At 33.9% G+C, this 17,986-nt stretch overlaps 1 protein-coding gene across 7 annotated transcripts in view; it reads left to right on the top strand.

Annotated features, from left to right (window-relative positions):
- The window catches only part of LOC123564110 (cGMP-dependent protein kinase 1-like), a 316,502-nt gene that overhangs the window by 52,920 nt on the left and 245,596 nt on the right, over window positions 1-17,986 (top strand). For 2 of the 7 annotated variants that reach the window (XM_053536739.1, XM_053536744.1), the window contains exon 1: window positions 15,252-15,407. The exons of 2 other annotated variants lie outside the window; for them this stretch is intronic. The gene's annotated coding sequence lies outside the window, so the exon portion shown is untranslated. Of the gene's footprint in view, window positions 1-15,251; window positions 15,408-17,986 lie in introns of those variants that run through there. 3 more of the 7 variants (XM_045357433.2, XM_053536745.1, XM_045357439.2) reach the window with 2 other exon arrangements.

The following is a 17,986-nucleotide window of genomic DNA, read 5'->3' as shown; positions in this document are numbered from 1 at the left end:
GCAAATAATTAATGTATTGTCTAGATGATATTGCAATTGGTGATTTGAAAAAAAATCCACATTGTAACATGTATTTTAAATGGCTGCAGCGGAGTAAACAAATAATCAGATATTGTCTGGATGATGTTGCATTTTGTGATTTGTGACCTTCATTTTAAAAGACTAAAGCGGGAGGCTGTTATACGCAGTGATTCAATTGAATCTTAGGTTAGCGTCAACTGTTGAACATTTGTTTTATCATTGAATTACTTGGGGGGGGGGGGGGGGGGGGGGGGGGGGGGGGGGTTCTGTCTTAATAACGTTTGATGAAACACAATTTTACCTGGCATTTTTATAGCTATTTTCTTGCACCAGAAGTACCGTTCTGAGTTGATTTAGAAACTGTAAACCGCTAACTCTACTGGAGAAATAGAGAATCTGAATAAACATCTCAATTTGATACTGGAAGCCATCTCTGTAATAATTTCATTTAAACTGGAAATATTAGTTTAGCTTTTTGATTTGACCTTTTGTTTTATGCATGCATTCTGTTATGCTACAGTTTATCCGTTTGAATGTATTTTGTATATACGGAATCGATTAACTCTCGAGGCAAAGAGTCTGAAATTATACATTACTTCAGAAAATCAGTTATAATTCGCATGAACTGAGGTCAATAACTACAATTAATCATATATCCTTAGATTTTTGGCGTGTACTTGTTCAACCGAAGTAGCCTTAAGTACGTATATTAAGAACTAACTTGAGTTATTCGCGAATATTAACAGATTTTATTGTTGTATTTTTTTCTAGTCTATTTTCTTTAACCTTTAAGCTTGTGCAAAAATTGAAATCTTACAAAAATTATCGTTCTGTATCTTTATCTCTGAATTTAAATATCAACATAACAAGACATTGTAAAAATATCATATAGCTTTTTCTGTACAGTTAGATAAATGTTGGGCAATTATGAAGAAATGTTGATTCAGGAGTCTGTAATAGACTTTCATATTTATTTACATTTGATTTTTGTACACAGATGGATTTTGAATTTACTTGGATTACAACACGAACTTCACGTGCACTTGTAACAGAGGTTATGCTTTGTAGGACCACATTCGTAACAGATCGCATTTGTAACAGATTTTGTACGTATGCGATCGCATTCGTAACAGGTAAAATGTGTTACGAATGTTTTTGTCCAACATGGGGGTTGACATGAGAAGCACATATGTATCATGTTGAGTTTTATACGGCAAATGTACAATCAGTTGGTTGTCATCGCAACATCATTAAATGACTGCCATAAGCACCATCACAAGTTAGCGTCGTCGTCGTCGTCGTCGACGTCAATGAGGTCATAAAATTATTTGAGCCGCATCATGAGAAAATGGGCCTTCGGGAATCTTCGAGGCCTAGCAACCAGTGTGGACGCAGACCAGCCTGCGATTCCGCGCAGTCTGATCATGGCCTACACCGTTCGTTGTTATTTCAAAGAAGGCTTATTTTACCTGAATATGAAATTTTCTGACCCTAATGCAGATGCATAAATGCACAGGTCAGCCTAAATACAGACTTTCCGGAAATTGACGAAAATGTCCGAATGCCAATTTTCTTGTGACGTGGCTCAATTTTATTATCATTTCAACGGACAAGTGCTGATGATTATGATGACGATGATGATGATGATGATAATGATGATAAAAATGCCAATAATATCAAAATCAGTACAACAGTATCTTTATGTTAGTAACAGCACCGATAGAAGAAAATCCCAACAGATACGAGTAGTTTTCACCCGGTCCCGAACGTGCGTCCCTCGACACTCTAGCCGATTGTTCTTCCCATTAATTTCAACTGAAATTATACCCTGGCTCATATACGAGTTTACACTCATACGTTCGTTTACGGGTCTGGTAAAACGCACCGATACACGTAAAGTCTTAACTGGGTGGATGAGAGACACATTATCTCTGGAAATTCCGGCCCTGACTGGGAATTCAACCCGCTCCGCCGGTTTCGTATCTGCAAAACTATCCACTGCACCACCCTCACCGATGGAGTTACTTGTGCCGCTCCTATAGAGATACAAAATAAGAGTATTTCCATACGAATGCAGACACCAGGCATGGCAAGAAAACTCTCTTATTAAATATAATCCAATAAAGTTCACGTCAGGGATTTAAATGGGACATATTTCATTTGATGCATCCATTGTAGTCAGTATATTTTTTTATGTTTAAAGCAATGCGAATTGACAAAGATAAACAAATCGAAAACGAAAAACCTATCTTGAAGCGAACCCTCGGACGCCGTAGACATCAGGATCAGAACAATAGCCATGAGCAGTCTTCGAATAATCAAGCTCGCCACTAATTTAAAGTATACATAAATGTATATATACCTGGTGTTCTACGGAAACAAGCTTTTACAAGAATTTCTATGTTAGTTGAGACTGCATAGATTTTGGTTTTAGTGCATTTTATTTGTTGTTGAAGCGATACAACCAGCGATTTGCCGATTATAAAAGTTGAACAGGGATTGCATGTGGTGTGCATCTTCCCCTTTAATCATACATATTCATATATTCATGCATTTAGTAAAAATGAAATCTTACAAACCAAAACCGATAGTGACATGTACATGTAGTCCTATGCTACTATGAACAGACCAGTCATGATAACGGTATTCTTGCCAAGTTTAATTGCCAGATAACCAGTACCAAGATATTAACCTGACCGGAAATATCCCTATAATCAACAAGAGGGTCGTCATGGCCCACTATCGCTCATATGAGTAATACTACACTATACCTGTTATTAAATCTGCGATTTTTGCCATTTCAGGGGCCATAACTTTAAGACAAATAGCGTGATGTAGCTACTCCTCGAGGGAAAAAAAGCAAGATCTTCATGATATATAATTTCAATGCAAGTTTGGTCAAAATCAAATAATAAATATGATCTATGTCATGTTAACAATGCTAAAGTCAGCAAATTTTGGCATTTTAGGGGCCATAACTCCAGGTCAAATGGTGCTATACAGCTTGGTTTTGCAAGAAACCGAGATGTTAAAGATATATAACTTCTATACAAGTTTGGTCAAAATGAAATAAGAAATATGGTCTCTATTGTGTTCACAAGACTAAAACAAGCAAATTTTGCCATTTTAGCCATAACTCTGAGACAAATGGCGCGATATGGCTGTTCTTAAAGGGAGTAAGATCCTTCATAAAATTAATAATATTCAAATAATAAGTGTAGTCTCCATGTGTTGACAAGGATAAAATCAGCATTTTTTTTTTGCCAATTGAGGGGCCGTTACTCCAAGTCAAATGGTGCAATACGGTTATTTTTGAAAGGAACCGAGATCTTATAGATATATAAGTTGTGTGCAAGTTTAGTCAAAATAAACAAAAAATATGGTCTCTATCGCGTTCACAAGGCTAAAATCAGTAATTGTTGCCATCTTTGGGGCCATAACTCCAAGACGAATAAGGTGATATGGTTTGTTTTTCAAAGGAACCGGGATATCATAGATATATACAAGTTCTGTGCAAGTTTTGTCAAAATCAAATAATAAATGTTGTTTCTATCGTATTCATAAGAAAAATGTAAACGGACGGACGGTCGGACGACGTACAAAGGATGGTCACAATATGTTACTTTGTCACTTCGTACAAGTGAGCTAAAACATGTTACAAATGTGTTTCAGATGTAAAAATGCAATTTTTTGTTCATTTTTCCGATTGAAAATGACATGGGACAAATGTGATCATATGTCACATCAAAAATCGGCATCGATCACATTTGTCTCAAAAATTGTTACAAATGTGCTTGATTTCTGTTACATATGCGATCTCATTTGTAACATCTGTTACATATGCGATCGCATTTGTAAACATGTTACAAATGCGATCTGTTACGAATGTGGTCCAATGCTTTGAGTGTCACAAAAGCACACCATATTACAACTTGTAGATCATAATTAGTTAATAATGATAAATGTTTCTCAAATTATTTGTACAAATTAAGTTTATAGTCAGGTGGATGTTGCGCACAATAAGTTAACATCCTAACTTTCGGCAGTTAAAGTTCTGCTGAAGGCAAAAAATTTGTCTCTAAAGCGCGAAAAAGATTTGTAAAATTATACGCCATGGAATTAGTTACAAATCACGAAAGAAAGTAACGACATTTGAATTTAATTAAGTTACTTCCGATGTTCTCCAGATGATTTTGTTATCTCGGAAAGGATTTTTGGTTGCGGGTTTACCCCGCTACCAAAGTTACAAGTGTATTTCTGACAATCATATAGCATCTTTACTCATAATCATGCCAAAAGGATGTTCATGTGCTACACAAAATAGTCCCATTCATGAACAATGCTACTGCTTTATCAATGATCAAGCAGTTCTAATTCAATGGGTGTTTTTGGATGTTGCGAAGATCCGCTAGGGAAAAATTCGATATTTCATGAGGGATAAGTTTATAAAATATATATCTACAGCTATCAGCACACAGTATACGTCTCTGAAATATGCTGACTCATTAGAAAATGATGGTACTTCAATTGCGGGTTATAATATTTTAATAAAGGGATAATTATCATGAACTATTTTATCCATATTTTCTTTAAATCGTGGTTCAGGGCGGAGCCTTCAAATCATATGCTCTTCACCGATGTGGGTTCAAACCTCGCTTGGGGTCGTAAAATTCTTCATGTGAGGAAGCCATCTAGCTGGCTTACGGAAGGTTTTTGGTTCTACCCAGTTGTCCGCCTGTGCCGCGGGGCAACAAGGGATCAAAAGCTCGAGTCGCAATATGACCAATAATTGTGTCAGTGTGACGTTAAACCCAACAGAAACAAAAAAGAGAAATGCTAGTGATGCTGGATCGAGACACTTTATGGCATATATCTCAAACTCTGGTTGACATCAAGATGTATATTATAAAGGCACTGTCTCGAAATTCGATACGCCATCCGAAAATATGAATAATTTATATTCTAATAAATATAACAATGTCAAAGACTAGACAGCAATCTTGTCTGCTGTTATTATCTTTCCCTTATCGTAACAAATGAGCATTTATAAGATGAAATTCTCGAAGTAAAAATGTACAGCTTAGCTCAGTATAGTTTAAGGCTGTATTGAACTCTTTTATAAAACTTCTTTGATCACCTTTTTGTATGTTTGTTTAGTACAGAAATATTAATATAAACCGCACTTATACATTTAAGTTATATCTACAGTTTTGCTGTTAGAACATGAAATTTCTGAAACAAACTACCATTTTTCAAAATTTAATTATTGACAAAAAAAATGATGTTCTGAAATAAAAACCTGAACTGAAAAACTTTTTTATCTTCCCGAAAGATGTAAATCTTAATGAAACTTCAGTCTGATATTTCGCTACTCAGTGAAGTAATTGTTGCAAAACCAGAAATATCAATTAAGCTTTAATGGTTATTTAGATTTATGCCGCCATTTTGGCTTTTCTGCGGTGTTCTAATGAATAAACTTGAAAGTCTCCATTAGGAATCAATGCGCACTGGAACTACTTTAGAGCCGAGATGTCTGCAATTACACAAAATGTTGGTAGATTAGTTTTTGTTTACAGGAATTGGCAGACTCTAACTGCATTTTAATTTTCAATTTTCTTTGAAGTAATGACTGAACATGCCTTTTTCGCCACTGAATTAATTACTCTGTGCATGTTCTTTTAAAAGATAAAAATGGAAACTGGAACACAAAAATACTTATATTTAGAAAACGATTCAATGTCTTCTTCACCACTGCAATGACTCTCTTGAAATTTGCTTCACTTGTTAACCATATCAGGATGACAAAAATGTGCTTAATCCAGGTCACTTGGTCAAAGGTCAAGGCCACACTTGAAGGTCGAAGGTGTTGATCACAACATTTTTCTTCCCCTGTGTTAAATCATAAGTCAAATAATAATTTACATGCTCCTTTTTCTTTCAAATTCTTGAGGTTTTTTTTCTCATACTCTTTAAATATCAATCCCTCCATTCCTTTACCTCTTCTGATAACACAAAATCCCATCACTACAAACCACTTTGACTTTCGGAAAACTATTTTTTTTTAATATTTCTCCCGTGTATACCTAATTTCTCTCCTTTTTGTCTGCACAATACCTGCAACAACTTGAATTTAATGAAAGTTGATAGATGACAATAAAAAGAAGTTCAGAGTGCAGAAGTCATACTTTTTGTCTTGAAAAATTACTGATCAGTCTCTTCTTTTAAAAATCATATGGCAGTAGGGAATATGCCTGCCTGTCAGATTCTTCACTTATTACATTTTGCATCTCCATTGAGCTTCGTTCTTGTTATTAAAGTCATGGTCTTTTTTAAAATTATTTTAAATAACTTTTTTGAAGTGACAAGTGAGCTATTGTGACCGCTTGATGTCCGTCGTCCGTCCGATGACCCCAAGTAATATGATGTCACTTGACTGTGATCTTGACCTACTGACCTACTTCCTTGTTGTTTTTTTTAAGATACAGCCTTGAAATTTTGATGACATACACAGTTTTGCACACAAACCGTAAAACTGAATTTCATTGACCATGAATGTGATCTACTGACTTTCTTAATATTTTGTCATCAGTTTGACATTTGAAACATATAGCTCATATTACTCAGGTGAGCGATCCAGGGTCATCATGACCCTCTTGTTATATTATACAGCAATTATTTATTCGTAGAAATTCTTAGTTCTTTAAACATAATAAATAAAAAATTAAATGCAAATACATATGTAAAAACCAATCTCTTCTGTTCAGAAAACGTACTTTGACCATAATTTGCTATATTTAACATGATGTGGCCCCGAACGCATGTGTGCATTTTATTGTAAAAGGTATCGTTGGAAAGAGCATAGCATAAGCTAAACGGAGATACATTTGATTTGTCGCTAAGCAAATGAGAAAGACCAGGGACAGCCTTATGAGTATAACTCTCTCATAATCACGGCAGTATACTGATGATTGTAATTTTGTAAATGATTGAGGAATTTTACTAAATTGAAGCCGTCATCCAGCACTAACTACTTAACCGATTACGCAACGAACTGATTAGGCAAAGAATCCCTGCCAAAGTTTAGTTCATAGTCTTAATACAGAAGCTTTATTTTCATTGCAACAGAGCAACAAACACTTGTGTTGCAGTGCATATATATTACTAAGGCTTGTAATATCCTGTGCTGTTCTCACTGCTCATACAAATTGAAACTCGTTTCACCAAAATATTTTACACCTGTGCACCTTTAAGGAGTTAGGGAATGATTAAACATGATGTGGCCCACGAACGCTAGTGTGCATTTTAAATTATTTATAATAAAAAAAATCAATTTGCACGAAAATCAACACGAAACACGTTTCCCCTTCCACGAACACAAAACGTAAGCATAGCATTCGTTTTAGCATTCTAATATTTTAAGCAAATATAATTATTCAAATAAATGGTCTATCAAATACAAACATATCTGATACGATTAACGCATAATTGATTTTAAAAAAAAGTTGAAACTCGATATCTCGGACTCGCTTATCTCAAAATTCCGGCTATCTCGAAGACATTTTCAAGTCCTGTCCCGAAAACACAAGCACAAAATATCTTTTTAAGTCGAATTTCCGTTATCTCGAAGAAACTCACTCAATCCCTTGCAACTGTATTACATGTATCAATGTAATTCCTTTCATTTTTTTATAGAAACATGTCAGGTTCACTCGAATGTGCATGGGCAGAAGTGAATTAACGCACACTCGATGTGGAATAAATGCCGATTTTCTTGAACGTCGGCTTGGTTCACTATTCAATAATGTCACAATACATATGCAAGTTTAAACACTCAAATAATGAGCTGTAGAATTTTAATATCTTTTCGATAACCATATTTCTAAAATGGACTGGTCCAACATTCAGTTTGGGCAATATCATTTATTATTCAAAGGGTGTTCACTGAAAATTTACTGACTGCATAGCGAACAGTGCAGACCATTGTCAGCCTGCACGGACGTGCTGGCTGATCTTGTTCTGCACTGGTCGCAAAGGCAGAATCACTTGCCGCCAGCAAATGATATTAAAAATTTGTCAGTTAAACCCCGGTTAACTGCTGTTGACATATTTCCTTCAAGCTTTTGTCTAAACCATTGGTAGTTTGAATGTGACAGAAGCTTAACAATAATAATTATTATTATTATTAAATTATTGCTATTATTATCATCATATCATTATTTATTATTATTATTATTATTTATTATCTATTATTGTTAATTATGATTATAGAACTAAGAACCTTAAGATTTTACGAACATATCAGAATGTGTTACAGCACTCACAAGATGGTATGTTGTAAATTTCCGTTTTGGTGGAAATTAACATATATATGGTGCTTCAGTAAATAATATACATTTATTTGTAATTTTCAGAACGACTCATCTGATGGTTTAAATAAATCATGATTTAATCATATACATTTTATGCTACTTATCAGTCTTTTTTTGTGGGAATCGTTCCCTTCGATGCTTGGTGGCAGTCAGTGACCTCATCTATTTGTAAATTCTGTTTCAGTGTTTGTATTGTTTAGAGAATTTCCATATAAATGATAATTTAATGCGTTTTCTTTCCAGATTGACTGCGATCTTTTACTTTTATTATCAGTTTATTCAGATTTTTATTGGATTGATGTGTACAGTGTATTTTCAAAGAAAAGTGTACAATTTATAGTAAAATGTTTAGAATTTGATGTTTTGATCTTTTTGTTACAGGGCATATTATATATGTAAAGCATCAACATGGGCAGCGTAGAAATAATTTAACTCACTCATAAACAACATAATGCCCAACAATATTCATCGTAAGCAAATTTTCCAGATAAGTGCATAATAACATAATGTCCAACAATAACCGTCTAGATAATTGCAATTATAAGTGCATTATAACATAATATTTAACAATAAGCTTCGTTAGCAACTTTTCCAGATAAGTGCATAATAACATAATAATAACATAACGTCCAACAATATCCATGGTAAGCAGCTCATCTGCATAAGTGCATTGTAACAATTACCGGGCGTGTAAGTACTTAGTAGCATAATGTCCGCAACATCCGTGGTAAGCAACTTTTTCAGATAAGTGTACAATAACTTAATGTTTAACACAATGAAACATAGGCAGCTTTTCCAGATACATACATAGTAACATAACATGCAACAATACACTTCATAAATATGTTCTCCATATTCGAGATTTTATTCGTCCAAACATTCAGACTGAGTTTCACTTAGACTGGGAAAAAATTGACCTCTTCAGTGTAAACAGACGTCGGACGATGATACCCAAATTCGTTTCATCTTCGTGTACATCTCCTATGCTGACGTCTATTCATATATTGTATTCTCGGATATACAAGAATAACAGTCATTTTGCTCTATATTGGGTTAATGTGACATGATAAGTTTGTCCACCGAAATAAGGCGGAACTTCAAAATTTGCACTAAGTATTATAACTCAGGTGAGCGTAATACAAATTGTGACCACTCAATGTCCGTGATTATATACTTTTACAAATTCTTTATATAGCAATATTTAATCAACAATTAAAACAGTTTGTTATGTTTCCAAAACTCTGTTATTATTTTACTAATGGTGTAGTAAAGGTACAAATATAACCTCAAATATATATCTAAATATTAAAAAGAAATTTTACATAAAAATATCAGTCGTTATGCTACTTTTATAAATAAAGGGAAGTAATAAACTATAAACTTCTACACTGCGGGATAAACCCGCAAACCCGCCACGATAACGTTCATCCCAGTGTTATTCTATGTTATGTTACATGAATGATGCCCGATATAAATAATACTTCCACTTGACATTTATCCCTAATGTGACTGTATGCTATATAGATCTATATATATATATCGTAAATGAATTTCTCCTGATATTCAATAAATCACTTTTAAACATAAATCATTTATATTCCAATAAAACAGTGGTGTAATAGCCTAGACAAAAATCTTCTCTCTTTGTCTGATCTATTACTTGTTTGATTAAACCACCAGCATTTTGACTTGCCTGCAGATTTGCATGACGCGTCTTAGATGTAATAGACTCTAGTAGTATTTAATAGTTTAATACTGTATTTGATACAGTGCGGATTTTAGGGTATAGAGGATAGGTTGATAAATTTTGTATTTATACTTGAATTTTTGTATAAATTTTCAAATCATTCTTTTATTGGCATGCAGACAGACATTCTGACGTATATTTTAAATGTTTGCTTGTTGTGTTATTTTCCATATGTCATCAAATGAAAATCGAGGCTATTCTTTACTGACTAGTGTGTATGTAAAATGATAGATCTTCTCTAGAAATTTAAAAAGCTTCAATGTTTTTGAAAACAGAATACATAATTATTCTAATTCATAGTAAAAAATCTTGAGGAGTTTTGTTTAGATGTGGATTTTAAACTAATAAATGAAAAACTTTTGAATGACCAAAGCTATCCTGTACACCCTAAATCAGCGCATATGTAAACAATGGCGGGAAGAAAATAAAACACATGAATTTCTATTAAAAGCTGAATGTTTTGAAAAGAAAACCTGTTTTCTGTCAGATATACAGAAAAAAACTACTAAATTTCATTTCTTTGAGTTGGAATGAAGGAAAAATTAGTTAGTTATCCGCTATACCCTAAAGCACTATACATATTGTATGTGAGATAAGTGCTTGTTTTAATAAAGTAATGACAAAAACCTTTTTAAAAATACTTAATGGAACCTCGCCTTCCCGTACGGATATCAGTAATTCAGAACAGGAATAGTTTTCGTATTATGAAACTAATGCCAAACTTAATCTGCAGCGAAAAGAAGAACGTTTTCTTCTTTTAAATATACCGACATGACACTAGTTTATCTACGGAAGATATACAGCCTGCTGAACTGTAAATTTCACAGAAACGTAAACCCTTCTTTTACTTCTTTCGAGAAGCTTATTTCTATAAATAAACAATATTCAAACGAATTATGAGCTTTGATACATAGTAATGGGTTTAACAAAGATAACATGCAAAGTTTCTCAAGGGTGTTGTAAAACGATACAATAAACTGTTTATATGACAAGTTTATAATAATAATGTCTTGATTTTTTTTCCAGCTGTAAGAACATGTAAAATATCAAAACATAAATGGCAACTGGTATATTTACAAGGAAGCATAATGCCTGACAATATCCTTCGTCAACAGCTTTTCCAGCATACAGTGACGGAATACCTAAAAAGCTTGACAGCATAAAGCAAGTACATTACATGAAGACTTTCTGTACCGCATATTCGATGCCCACGAAATAGTTTTAAGTGAGAGGGGACCTCAGTGACCGAGTGGTTAAGGTCGCTGGCCTCAAATCACTTGCCCCTCATCGATGTGGGTTCAAGCCTCAACCGGGGCGTTGAATTCTTCATATGAGGAAGCCGTCCAGCTGGCTTACGGAAGGTCGGTGGTTCTACCCAGGTGCCCGCTCGTGACGAAATAATGCACAGAGGGGCAACTGGGGTCTTGATTTTTTTCCAGCTGTAAGAACGTGTAAAATATCAAAATATAAAAGGCAAATGATTTATTTAAAAGGAAGACGAAGGTGTCACAGTATCCGCCATTAGCAGCTTTTCCAGCATACAGTGTTTTGGAATATAATATCAGCATAAAGCATGTACATTGACATGATAACTTTTTTTCCCGCATAGACGATGGTCCACGGAATAGGTTTAAGTGATAGAACAGTTAGCTTTGCTTTCGTGTTTATCACTACATAATATCGAGGGCTCAACGCGAAACTAGTCTATCTGCTTCTATTTCTATATACACTTAGACTAGTTTCGCGTTGAGCCCTCGATATGTGCATACAAATTATAGGTATACAATCATGCAAACAATCATATGGCTTCAAAATGATACTACCTACTCACAGGTCAGCGAGTCTAAATCATTGATGCCACAGTGGGTATGCTTGTCACAGAGAATAATTGTTTATGTAGAATCCCGAAAAAGGTCATAATATGGTATTCTAGCATAAAAACTGCTGCTCTTGCCACTTTTCTGTGGTGTTAAACAGGAGATTTAAAGTGTGTTTTAAAAGAGAGATTTCTGCACTCACGAGCAGTTAAAACACCTTTTAATATATGCGCGTTCCGTGCGCGACCCCAAAACGGATCATTCAATAGGAAATTACGTCAACGCGATAAAACAGCACAGACATGCACGTGCATTTCATGGAAATTTTATGACATTGAGGGACAATGTTTTCATTTATTTGTTTTACACGTTTTATGCTAGAATAATATTAACACGTTATAACATCTTAAGATTCCCTCACCAACCATTTTCTCGGGATTTTGCATTATGTTTTAACATGAAAAATCATGCGTTATTTCTACATTATTTTACCCTAAACAACACACAAATCATTTTCTGTTATTACATCCATGATGCCCGATATATATATATATTATTATATATATATATATATATATATATATATATATATATATGATATATATATTATATACACCATTTGATCGGCAAGCCGTCCAATAAGAGTTTTATTGAATTACATAAGAAATTAATTTTTTTTAAAATTTAGACTCATTCTTTTAATTATAAGCCCAGAAATTATGTGTTGAATATAGACCGGTGATATTGCACAAAATGTGGACCTGCGTTTTATATGTGTCATGTAATATATATTCCGCTTGGCATATCCATGACTGTTACTAAGATAGATATCCAAAATGCATTCGTTCCGATATTCATAAATCACTAGAAATGTACATCATTTATTTTCCAATAAAGGGAAGATAAAAATCTTCTCCCGTTGTCTGATCTATTACTTAGATAAACCACCAGACCTTTGATTTGCCTGCAGAGATGTTTGCATGAAACAAAACCTCCGCTCATTACAGAGAACAAAGTCGCATTTCTAAAGATAGAACTTTATTAATATAAATTTCATTTATCGAAAAGATCGGTATCATTTTTGTAATATATGGTTGTAATTAAAAACAAGTGATACAAAACCTTATTAAAAGGATGCTTAATGAAATATCATCTGTCATTGGGAGTGCCAAGTATATACCACAAATTAAAAATGAAATATCTTTCAAATTTCACTGTCTGTTCATAAGTACCAGTATTGCATTGTACTTCAGGATCGTGTAAGAGGCATTTCCATAGTGAATAGCACATGTCTCTATTTCAAGCCATGTAGACCCCACACACTGATAAACCATCAGACTCGGAATATGTTATTTGAATAAAATTCCACAACTACCAGACAAATAGATGCCAATATGATATTTTTAGCAGTCTGTTGTTAACAGATGCGTTGACGAAACCAATTTATGATACATGAGTATGTTAAATATTTCTTATTAGTAGTACGCTGAAAATAATTGGGTAATTACAAGTGACAGGTTAGAGATTTGAGAGACATTGTTGAACAAGCATTCAGATACACAATAATAAACATAAAGTATAAAACACCGTCTTAGTTGACTAGTGGTAGAGTGTCCGCTTCGATTGCAGGAGATCGTGGGTTCTCTCCCTCCTGGTCGCGTCATTCCAAAGACGTAAAAATGGAACTAGCAGCTTCATTGCTTGACTCTCAGCATTAAGAGGTGGTTCTAGCGCTGGTCAGCCGCCTATGTCAGTAACGGGGGAGGGTATCATGTCACATGTCTACGGCATAATATTCCAGTGGGGCAGCACTATAAAAGTGAGCAAATAGATACATTTGTAGGACTGAAAAAAATGTTGAGGAAGACGCTGAAACCAAATTAACACAATTTATGATACAATGTAACCTGATGATTTCAGTGAATGGTCCATAACTTTTAATTTTTAGCTAACCTGAGAACGAGGTTGGATGTCCGTCGTCCTTCCGTCCGTCCGTCCGTCCGTCATCCACAACTTCTTCAAAGATCATCCCCTTCTACACCACCTAGCCAACTTTCAATTTGGATGGAAAAACTAGTAAAATCAACCCATTCTTATGATGTTTCCATAACATATGATCTGTAAGTTACTAGGTTTTAAAGCCTCTTCTTCTTTTTTGTTTTTTTTTTTGTTTGAGATCAGTGCCTTTAAATGACCCTCTGCCAAATCGTTTCTCTATATTGTTTACTGAAAAACTTTATAATATTTTTCTCTAAAACCGATATTTTCTAAATAATTTGACAGCAATGTTCCTTGAGAGACGCTCTACCAAATTCCTTCGAATCATTATTTTACATAACAAACTATGGCAACAACGGCAACAACGGGACTAGTTTCCTCTATATGCCAGTATGAATACATTGAATACTCAAAGTAATTTTGCACAGATGTTTCTTGGGTGACCGCCTACCAAACTCCTCCAAGTCCCCAACCACATTTCTCCCTGTCCTTTAATATTGAAGCATCAACCTTTGACCCCCCTCCAAAACAATTTTGATTTTGTGTCTTAGTATCCAGTGTCATAATTCCTTCACCCTCGCCCCCTCCCCCCTCACACACCACACACACACACACACACGCACACACACAATGTCAGTACCCACCTTTACTGATTCGTTTAGTGGAAACTTTAAAATTCTTCTAATGAGAAAACGCAGAAGCAAAATCATTTTGGATTTTTTATTTATGTGTAGGCATATGTCTCATCCTGTCTTTGCAAGGGAACAAAAAGAAAAAAGAAATATTAAAAAGTATCGGAAGGCACATTCTTTTTGGGGAACAAAATGTCTTATCTTGATAATCTGTCACATAAATTGATATCACAACGAGTGGGTTACAGTCCTTCCTTCTGCTCAGCGTTACGAGCAGGACAATAAAGTCGGCACAGTAACTTTTACGTGGCATTGGGTCGCTACTTGTGAATATTTCTGTAATTATACGTTTATATAACATGATAGATTAATGGAAATGTTTGAGTAAAAAATGCGACTGCATTTTACACACACAAAAATAAATTAACCACTTTTTTGCGCTGAAGCGACGATATGCATTATAGATGTTGTATAAATTCTCTGTATTTTCTAGTTCATAAATAAACTCAAGATATTTTCAATGTTGACATCTTTTAATAAAATTTTCAAGTACCTTTTGTTTACTTAAAATGGTGTAGCTGGCTATAATTTAATGACGCGTTATAATATAGAAGTTTCTGTTCATATGAAATGTGCAGTGTCAATAAGCGATAACAAGCCATTCAGAAATTGAAGGGGGAAACCAGAGATCGGTTTGTAATTGACCGTAACGAGGCCACAGCGCGTGTGTTTATGATAGTGTTGCACGGATGTAAATACTTTATTGCACTTGAACTTCTGAATATTTGTTATCTAACCAATGGATTTGTGACACAATAATCTTGTGAGTACCTTTATTCAATATAAAAAAAATCTAGTGAGTGTTTTGCTTTGTCTTGTTTAACTTTTTGTTCTTTTAGTCAATGTGATATTTTAATTGTACCCTTTATATTAATGTTTTGAACGCACAAGTTAAAACTTTGTGGCGTCACCACAAAAATATTGTATTTACTTCTTAACTTTTTTATACTTTTAATAGTTTCGTGGTGGGGATATTAGTGTTATGAAATCAGCTTTTATCTGACTTTTCAGATACTGACTATAAATTAAATGTATTCATCAATTATTTTGTTAACACTACGAGATTATACTTATTCCCATCGTAAATTTAAGATTCTTATAGTTTTAAATAATCTGTTTGTGAGAATTGGTCATGACGAATTGAACATTTTTAGACCTCACAGCTGTTTATGACTTTTAATAAGTTTTGATAAAACAGCTTACAACATAAACTAAACAAAACATTTCCATATTCAATGTAAAATTGTAATCTGCTGTAATAAAAAGGGTCTTACAATGTTTACCGTATTGATTTTAATACTCGAATTAACTTTTTATTGCCGTTTTATTAAACTTTCGCTATGTTTTGCGAAATATCTAGGTCCATGTACATATATGCTAACGATTTCAAACACAATAGAAGGTTTATTATTACTTGTCGATAATATGAGTAAAGTTCATTTGCATAATAAAATAAGCATTACTTTTAAAGAACTGAATCATAAGGATAATTTCAAACATTCTGAATTTCAAACAGCTGTAATTAAAGACCCATCACAGAATAAATGTATTCTTTTGTGTTTCCATGACGGCAATTAAAGACCCACCACAGAATAGATGTATTGTTTCCATGACAGTAATTAAAGGCCATACACAGGATAGCTGTATTCTGCTGTGTTTCCATGTCGAATTATACTTGATTTGCATCGAAAATTGAAAAATACAAGCATCTGCTTTTGTTGTATTGACAGTGACATTAAGAAGAACTTGGGTGTTTTCTGTCTAAATGTTTTATTAGATTCAGGTTATAGTATGAATAGTACTCATTACATTTAGTTACGTTTATACAACATTTGGTTCTGCTATGTAAGATGGTTATAGAATTGTTTGTTTTAGTTCCAAGATTTGCTGGAACATTATTGAGTATAAATGCTAAATAGGAATTAACAGATAAAAACAGAAAGGGCCTTAAAGTGTACACCTATCTGTATTATAACTGTATTATCAAACCCATTCTCATGAAGTTCACGTGCATTTTATGTGCACCAAGTAGCACAGAAGTACAGACGATTAGTCCCTGAAAATATGTTATGCTACACAGCTCTAAAACGCCGTGACGTAAAGTAATGTATGTAAATATAGATGTGATTCTAGGCAGACAATCCTACATTTTTGTTTAGTTTCTATTGAGTTCAGAGTCACACCAGCAAAATGTAGGTCATATGGCATGTTTTCCAGCTTTTCATATTGGAGGAAGACTACAGAGGCCCCTCCGTGCATTTTTCAGGCACGGGCGTGAAGCAGTGTATATTGATTGATCTTCTGTAAACCAGCTATGTGGCTTCCTCGAATAAATAAAATATGTAAAAAGTAGATCCCTCGGAAGTACCGAGAACAGGCAAACAGTGAAAATTGCAGACTCGGTTTGATTGAGTCTGTTCATAAGCAGTAATGAAAAATGCAACACTTGCCATGCCCCCTAAGAATTCTACACCCGAAGTGAGGTTTCGAACCCACATCGGAAAGAGGCTAATCATTCTACATAATCAAATTAGGAAATGATTATAGTTTTAGAATAACTCTATTAAAAGGTTTCTTTTAATATGACCAAAATACCGGTTTTGTATTGATAATATTCTGTATCAGGTGTTCTTAAATAAGCGCAGAGTATAATTAAAAGATGTGGATTATGGTAAATAGAATAAAATACAGTGCGACTATTGACAACTTGTCGTTGAAACGCTGGTTTATAGAATTAAAGGGTTTATTGTATTTTTAACGCGTGGGTATATCTTTCCATCTATGAAAATACATCAGCCACACATGTGCAGGGAGCAAGACAACTTATATTACATAAAAAAACGTCTTTATAAAATATGTACAATAAGACTTCATAATTCATTTACATATAAACGGGCTTTATAACATATTGTCCTTAATAATATTGATGTTATTATTCACTCTTGTTAAATAACTCCCATCTAACACCCACAAAAGATACAGTACCTGTTATGTGTAACATCATACTATACGTTATTTGCAATTATAAACAAAAGCAGTAGCCATTCGAGAAATGTAATGTTAACACTACCAAACTAGAAAAAAATATCATTCCAGTCGCAAACAAACTTTTAAGCATTTTTATTTGAATTCTTTTAAAGAACTTTACAGTCCTTAACATTCTCTGCATGGCTTTGACTGCAGAAATCAAAATCCAGAAATGTATATAATATAACAAGATTTTCAGGATTTTTTATGAAATATTTTAAAGTCACTATTATACTTTCATACACCTGTCTGTCTTTATTTCACTCTAATATTAACATGAATAATTCTGTGTTTACATTAAAGTTTAAATAAACA

Source organism: Mercenaria mercenaria, chromosome 2 (assembly GCF_021730395.1).
Source record: "Mercenaria mercenaria strain notata chromosome 2, MADL_Memer_1, whole genome shotgun sequence".
NCBI classification, from domain to species: domain Eukaryota; kingdom Metazoa; phylum Mollusca; class Bivalvia; order Venerida; family Veneridae; genus Mercenaria; species Mercenaria mercenaria.
The sequence above is the reverse complement of the archived record's forward strand: the minus strand, read 5'-3'. Positions and strand labels throughout refer to the sequence as shown.